The sequence below is a fragment of the Vicia villosa genome, linkage group LG1 (genome assembly GCF_029867415.1).
Source record: "Vicia villosa cultivar HV-30 ecotype Madison, WI linkage group LG1, Vvil1.0, whole genome shotgun sequence".
NCBI classification, from domain to species: Eukaryota; Viridiplantae; Streptophyta; class Magnoliopsida; order Fabales; family Fabaceae; genus Vicia; species Vicia villosa.
In genome coordinates, this window is record NC_081180.1 from 221551714 (window position 1) to 221560858 (window position 9145).

Below are 9145 nucleotides of genomic sequence, written 5' to 3' on the forward strand. Positions count from 1 at the left end.
TTTTCTCCTCATTTATTCGTGAATCTCCATTTGTTTTCTCCTTATTTCCTTAATTTCTGTATTTCTTGCTGCTACTTCGCGTGCTGCATTTGTATGCGCCGAGTTTTTCACAATTTTAAGCTTTTCAACAGTTAAGATAGATGGATTTGATGATCCTTCACCATCAGCAAGTCTCATTCTAAAACACCTATCATGTCGCCTAATATTTTTGGCGTAACCTCCAGAACCATAGACTTCCCTATTTTTCTGTTTCCCGCATGATACGTCATACCAAGTCTGAAAACCCAAAGAAGGGTCAGTAGGATACCCCGATGGTGGTGAAAGTAATTCAGGATGCTTTGATACAGTAAGTGTAATTCGTCTATTATACTCCTCCTATAAAAATAAATAAATAAAATGTTATCATAATTTATTATAAGTTAGGTACATAAAAAAATCAATAAAATGATAAATATAAAAAAAATACTTACTTGAGTTATTTTTGAGCGATCATCGACAAACTCTCCACTTCTCTTGAGATGAGTCTCCAGATGAAGCTCATTAAAAAGTGGAATTCTACCCAACTCTTCACGCTAATTGAATGAAAACATAAGTAAAAAACCAATAGGTTTTAATTAATTTAAAATTTAAGTAAAAATAAATTAAAAAATAAATAAATTGCCATCCTTCGTGCAACTTCAGCAACACTAATACTGCCTGCTGCGTAGTTGCAGCCGCCAACCTCATAAGCTCTATTTTTTTTTTTGCCTTTTCAAATGTTTTCTTAAAGGTATCAAAATTTCATTGGGCAATAAGTTGTTGAAATAATTCGTCGCCTATCTAAAAGGGATGTGATCCTTTTTTCTCCATTTAAGTCTAACACGCCTAAGTGTGTCAGGAAAACGTGCAACATATTTTGTATGAAAATTTTCCGCAACAAGGGGATGATCCCTTGCATCCCAACAACATTTCTGCTACATTATTGTATGAATAAAAATATATTCAATAGAGTATAATCATGAACATCTCAAACCAAATTATTGTATGAATAAAACAGTATTACACGAGTTAGTTAATAATCCCTAAAATAACCGAAATCATTCTACTCTCTCATCACCGGTAAGTGCTCAATAAGTCAGCCAATTTTTTTTATATTTTACTTTAATAATTTATGTTATGCACAATACTGCAGGATGTGACGTCAGAATGCTAATAAACAAAATTGAGTTAGTATTAATTTAAAAACAATTGAAATAAAAAATATATAAAAAAATAAGAACACATACAATCCTCCATCAGGCCAAATGATAATTCTGTCATCTTTCTTCCTAATTTTTGCGGCACAAATCTCAATACGCGCTCCCTCCTTTGCTCCTGATGAGCACTAGCATCAACTTGAGTACTGGTATCTCTAGGAGCACTAGTATCTCCATGAGCACTGATATCATCCTCAAAATGCATGGATGAAGAATGTGGCATGTTTGATCCACCTGTATCCATCTATTGCACAGGCACATTTGTGGAGGGTGGAAAGCTAGGTCCACTCGGCTACATGGAAGGCATAGGAAAATATATGGGGTGAGGGGTGCTAGGTCCACTCGGTTGCATGGAAGGCATAGAAAAATATGCGGGATGTGGAATGTTCGGTCCACCCGACTCATAAAAGTTGTATATTCAGGAGGATTAATAAAAGCTGGCGGGAATGTAGACAAAGAAGACATGGATAGTAATACAGTGAAAAATCTAGATATGGGTGGAGTAGGATGCATAGGTGGTGGAGTAGGAATCATAGGTGGTGGAGTAGAACGCATAAGAGGATTATCCACTTGGCTGGAAAGTGGCATAGGAATAAACATATATCAATCAGGAATCTCTTCTATAATGAATCTGGTGCGGCGATTCTCTTGACTCTTAGGCTTTTCTTCCCTTCTAGGTAGCATTTTTTCTATTTTAAAAGAAAAACACAAAACAATAAATATATCAAAGTTACAAGGGTAATATATATTAATTAGAGCAAAATAATATTACACAAGATTTATTCAAATTACATTGCCAGTTTATTCTAAATACATATTAATCAAATTTATTCATTCATCGTCATAATCTTCACTTTCTTCATCAGATCTAATATTATTCTCTTCAGACTCTCCTGACTCTTTATGCTCTTCTTCCACATGATTTGTTATCAATAAGATAGTTGTGTCAACTTGTTGACCCTTAACTACAGTAACACACAAACTTGTAATCTCCTTAATTTTAATTACCCCATTAACTAGTGAAGTCTCATCATCTTGGTATGCAACATCTTTTATTACATCGCCAGTTTCAATATGACCCATTTAGTTGGACTTTATTACAACACATCATCATCGTTTACGTGGTTGAGTTGAAGGATAAGGTACGTAATAAACTTTCCTAACATCATTTTCCATTATGAAAGGGTCATACCCATTGTACTTTCTATCCATTCGAACCTAAACGGTGTTATATTTTTTTAATTTATTTTTCTTCCTCTAGAAGATGGAACATATACTAGTCATAAAAAAACAAAACAACTCTATTTTTGAGTCCATATAATTATATACCAAATCATAAATATGTGTGATAACACCATAGAAGTAGTATTCACCATCCTCTGTAACTGCTTTTACGATTACACCATTGTTAATTGTTTTCTTCCCTTCAATCCATTTTTTAGTGTTAAATTTGTATCAGTTTATAAAGTATAAGTGACATTCATTTGAACGTTGATGAGGGCCTTCAAACAAACTTCTAAAATGGATTATTTCAGGACTTGGTGCAATAATGCAAGATAATTGTTGCTTAAACCATGCAGGAAAATAGGCATGTGTGTAACCAACTGATGGTTGTTCGCCCGTACTTTGAAAATAGTAGGTGCCAAATGCCCTATTTCGGTAAACAATATAGGTTGGAGAAGGTGACAAGTAGTACCGGAAATAAATATTTATGTAATTTAATATACTTACTCAAGATATTATTTAACTTCAACGCAATTTATCAACACTTGAGCATGAGCAGATTGCATTTCTTTTTTAGAAATTCAATGCACACTCGTCTTTCCAGAGGGATGGTCTGGACGACCGAAAACTAATAAGTTAAATTGACTTTTTCCCTAAAGTGAACATCGTTCCTTATGATTCTTGGAGTCAACATCATGTTATTGAAATAATGAGAACAAAAATTTAATGTTTCACGATGCAAGTAATGCATACATATTGATCCCTCAACTCTAGTTTTATTTTTCACTGATCGCTTTGAATCACCCATGAATCATTCAAATGAATACATCCATCTATATTGAATATGTACACCATGGTAAGCTTCATAAGCAAGATGCACATGGAAATTCTCCATATAATCAAAAAAACCTGGATGAAATATTTGCTTTAACTTGAAGAGAATGACATGAATATTTTGGTCCAATTTAATGATGTCATCTACTCTTAAAATTGACGCACATATTTCTTTAAAAATTTGACTGATCTTAGTTAATGGATTAAGCATATGCTTGGGAAGTGAACTAAATGCAATTGGAAGCCATCATTTCATGAAATCATGAAAGCATGACTTTTCATTTCATGCAACTTCTCGGTTTGGGCATCTGCACATCTTGCTAGGTTAGAGGAATAACCATTTGGAATTCTTAACTCATTTAACCACCGATAAACAACTTTTTCTTCTTGGGGAGTAAGAGTGTAACAAGCCTTGGTTTTAATAATTTTCCATTTGGTCAAGTTTTAAACTACAAGTCTTTTTGATTACACAAAAGTTCCAAGTCCTTTCTAGCCTTCTCATTATCTTTTGTCTTGATTTTATCATCCATCATAGTGTTATATACATTATCAAAAAAGTTCTTCTCAATTTACATAACATCAAGATTATATCGCAACAAATTGTCCTTCCAATATGGAAGGTCCCAAAACATTCTTCTTTTTGTCCAATTGTGTGTCCCCATATCCTTAAATTCTACATGCTTTACCATTATCTATGAATTTGGTAGATCACAAATGTTATTCCATACTTCAATCGATGACATCTGATGGGGAGGAAGATCTGTTACTTTTTTTCTTTTCTAAAAGCATTCTTATTTCTTCTAACTTCATGGTTTATTGGTAAGAACTTACGTGACAGTCAAACCACGAGCTTTTCCCACCCATTTCCAAAGTAAACTCTTTTGTGTGTCCCATGCAATATGGACATGCCATTTTTCCATGCGTACCCCATCGAGACAACATGCCATATGCGGGAAAGTCATTGGTTGTCCACATCAAAGTAGCTCGCATATATGTAGATGAATGTGAACCATATGTCAATTGTGATGGAAATCAATAGGGAAAAATTTAGGGTGCACTATGCTTCAGGTTTTATCGATACTCTGTTAGATTGGGAACGAGACTTACTCAAGTCACTTTGTTATTAGTGGTGTATTGGTGTCAGCTACCCTACTTTTGCTTTGTGAAGGTGGTCGTGTTTATATTCCTCTCTGATCCTGCTCTTGCCCATGGTTGATACTCTATGTGTTTTTATTCTTTTTGTAAATTTTTATTTTATTAATATATGATTTCTAATACATTATAATATATTAAGATCGAGTCTCACAATATTTTGTTGATAATTCATTCTCTTTCTTGCCGCATCTCTAAAAACTTGATGTGGGACTCTTCAAAGCACAACTTTCTAAAACTTCTAACATTTATTTAAGAAATGTGTAATGTCGCATTTATAAATATCTTTTAATTAAAACACTTCTATTTTCATATTCCATGACTTACCCCTTTCCATTTCTCTAAATAAAAATTATGTATACTCATTGATTTATTTTTGTTGCTTCTCCATTCCATATATAATGTTATAAAATTATACAAATTGTAATGGATAACGCAAAATTATATTATTAACTCTACTTGACGCGCGTGTATTTTAGTACCATTTTTATTTATTTATATCTTATTATGCCGGTATTTCTATTGAATTTCAGGTATATGCTAACAAAGAGCCTCCATGTGAAGAAAGAAAGAAACTAGGAAGAAACATGGATGAAATAAGAAAACAACAGAAAAATGGAGTTTTTCATGTTGTGCCCCTCGGCACACAAAGCCACATAATCATTTATTCTAGTATCAGTTTTTCTCCACTTTCTCCATGTCTCCAAGTAGCCAACCAACCCCACTTCCTATATTTTCTCAAATCAATCAAGTCTCCCGAGGATCTCTTCATGAAGCCACCACCCTTATTTTCACTTAAAGAAGAAGTTACAGAGAAAGGCTATATAAAGGAGGCAATGGGCAGAAGGGTTCGACCGTTTTACCGTTTGGAAGCAGTGTATTGTTATTAACTTTTAAGCAGAAAATTACATGTAAAAGTGATAGCTCTTCCGGTGTGGAAGAGCTATCACAACTCTAAGAGTTTGCTATTTTAATTTCTGTATCGGATTCTACATGCATGTCGGCATAATTTCAGTTCAGTTTCAGTTATTGTACGCAAAGAATATTTCAACAATATTTCCAGTCTTCATTTTATTTACAGGTTTCATTTTAATTGTTTTTTCTAACTGTTTATGATTTCATCTTAGTTTAAATTAATTTTTGTTTTAAATCATGTTTTGTCTTATATTTATTTATCGTATTATCATGCTTATGTTTAATTCCATGTTTAGCTAAACTGTCTCGAGTCCTGTATGTGAGGACCGTCGTCTCTAGCGGAAGTCGGTAATTATTATGTTGGCCAAAATAATTATTTGCAAATTCTGTTTTGGTTTTAGTTTTTAATATTAATTTAGGTAACATTGTCACGAGAGTGAGATGTTTCTTACCACGATTTCTCCACAAGAGTGGGAAATTAACTAAGGGTCGAGCCGGTACTGCGAGTGCGAGGGGTCGAACCAGATAGTAGAAACTAGACATTAATTCTAAACATAGCGAGAGCCTTAAGTATTTGAATAGGTAAGCGAGAGCAAAATCCCATGGTCAAGGAACGTGACTTTATTCAAAACCACGAGAGTTTGAGATATTGTCTTTAAATTGATATTTTCTAGTAAACACTTTTCTAACGTCAGTATAAGCCAACAAGTTACAGATTCCCTGAGATAGACGGAATCCACATTCCGGCCTCTATTTTATTATATATTACTTTAATATTATTTTAGTCTTTATTTTAGTCTTAGTTTCCCCTTAATCAATCATTCATTAGTCTTACTTTTACAAAGCAACGATAGATTATAATAGGTTGACATTAGTATATGTGGGTTGGACAATCTTTTATATTACTTCCATATTTCCGTACACTTGCGGATGCAGTAATCCATAATAGATCGGAACACATATTATTTTGAGTTACCTACACCTTCAAGTTAAATATCCACGATACATCAAAACTCAAAATATTAAAATTTCATTTTATTTTCTGTTGATCACACTAATTTCGTATAAAACAAATTAACTTAATTAATTTTAAATAATTAGATAAAAACTCTAAGAGTTGATTTAATTCTATCAAAAATTAAAATAAGCAATTTTCAAATAACTCGATAAAAAATTATGAGAACTAATTAAATTCCTTTAAAAATAAAAACAATTTACTAAAAAAAAAATCGATTTCTTAACAATAATTATTAACAACAATTATAAAGATACAATTTATTTTATTTTTCTTATAATAATTTTTTTTTGTATCTATTTTTTGTGTCTCTATCAATATTTGTAAAAGAAATACATTATATAGTATTTTATGCCGTAAAAAATTATGCATAAAATAGTTTTTAGAAAAAATCATTCGCATGTATCAGTTTTAAAACCCTGATAATTTTAAGTACACAAACAAATACTTCAATATTATTTTTAAAATATAATTCTTAATTATAAATGTGGTTATATGTTACAAACTCTAACTTCAAATATTTTATCTCACTAAATGCTAACAAATTATCAAGCAATTCTTGTAAATTAAATTTATAATTTTTAAATACACAAATAAATACTTCACATTGTTTCAAATATATTATTTTGAATTACAATTGTAGATACATAGTTTATAATTCATTGTATAAAAATGTCCTATAATATATTGATAAAGTATAAATAATTGAAATTGAAGAGGAAATTCAATGTAATTAAATTAATTGTTAATGTTAAAAGATAATGATAAATTAAAATCTAAATTTTATAATATTATTTAAAAAACTCTTCTGATATGCTCATAATCAAACAATTTTTTTTTTTGATTAATTTGAAGATTATACGTTAAATTGTGACATCCCAGAAGAAACAAAAAGTTAACCAAATTAACGTGTTCCTCATTGTCTTAACTTATCCGTCGGGTTATCCACCAATCAAGCTTCTTAAAAAGATTCCAGCTATGTTATGAGTCAAAAAAACAAAAAAACGTTTTCCACCAATTAGTTGGTTTAATTACCTGGCAGATGTTTTGATGACCACAGCTCAACAATTTCCAACTTTCTAAATTTTCCCATCATATAGTGAAAATTTCTAGAATCCTAAAAATATTTGATTTTCAACCTTGGAATTTGGAACCAAACGAGACGGCAAATCAATTTACCAAATATTTATCACAACAAACAAATATTTTAGAAACCAGACCGAATCAATTGGACGGGGAATTAGTTAAGTAATCGATCTAGTTCAATTGTTGGATCGAATATATCGTTGAGCCGTTGTGAACCGGTCAAAATCGCTGTAAACTACTAAAACCAAAAAAATAAACCGTTTTCTTGAATAGGCTGTTTAAATTCTTTTTTATTTTTTAATTTAAAAAAAATAAAACGACGTCGTTTTGATTATTTTAATAAAAAAAATAAAATGAAATAAAAAATAAAAAATAAAGATATTGCGGATGCGGTTGATTTTATTGTAGATGATTTTGATATTGAAGAAACAGATCTTAACATTGAAATAATTTTTCCTTTCTTGAAATTAAATTTAGTAGACAATGAAGTTATTTTGTGATAAATTATTCCATTAGATTATGTAGCAATTATACTTTGTAATTTTGTACTATTTTATTATGTGTGATACCTATGTTTAAAATTTGAATTTAAACAATGAACTTGTAAATTTATTTAGGGCTAAATATGCAACACCTCCCTATAATATTAGCGATATTCACTTTAAGCTCCTGTAAAAGATTTTTTTTAAAACCCCCCTTACAATTTCAAGATTCACTCAAATACACCCCTACTGCAATGTGGCAGTAAAGATTCTCACTAACTCCCCAAATGGCAGTCCACGTGTAATTTTTAATTTAACTTTTTTTATTATTTTGTTCCACGTGGATTTTTAACTTTTTTTATTAATAATTTTTTAGGTTTTCTAAAATAATCTTTATTAATATTTGTAATGAATTGTTTTTTAATTTTTAAATTTTAAAAATATAACATTTGCGCCATAGCCTTTTATGTATGATGAACGACCCAGTTACTGAACTTGTTTTTAATTCATAAGTTCTACTGCATCACTTCTTTTATAAACACTAATGTTTACTTAGTGGAAATCGATGTGGGACTCAAAATCAATATGTGATGTATGTTGTTCACAACAAATGCATGCACTAGGTTCATAAGTCTGCATCAGTACTTTCCTTGACAGTGGATCAAGAATTGGAATAAAAATGCTCACTTACTCATTATATATAACAATAAAAATTCTGCATAAACTAAGCCTTAAAGGAACTTGTTGCATGCATGTTGCTGCTGCTTAAAGGAACTTAGGGAGTATCGTGAACAACAAAGGGAGTACCATGATGCATGCATGCTGTGACAAAGCATGTGCATGAGATTACTGACGTGGAGGATTGATTGGCTGAGATTGCTTATGCCCTAACTAACTAAAAGTTTGTTATGATCAGTTAGTTAGTTACTCTTGTATATATATCATGTAACGCCTTTGTAACAAACTAATGAATGCAATATTGAACTTCTTCTTTGTTCTCTTCAGTTTCTTCTCTGCACTCACAGAGCTTTGTTCTTCTCCATCAATGGAGTTTCTTGGCATTCATTCATCATTCACATTTGCTTAGATGGTATCAGAGCAGGTTATTCCTGCTCTGCTTTCGTTGCGCATATCTCATTCTTGAGAACTGTTTCGCTGCGTTTTCTTTTCTTTGCTTTTTTTTCTTTTCTCATTCGTTGTTG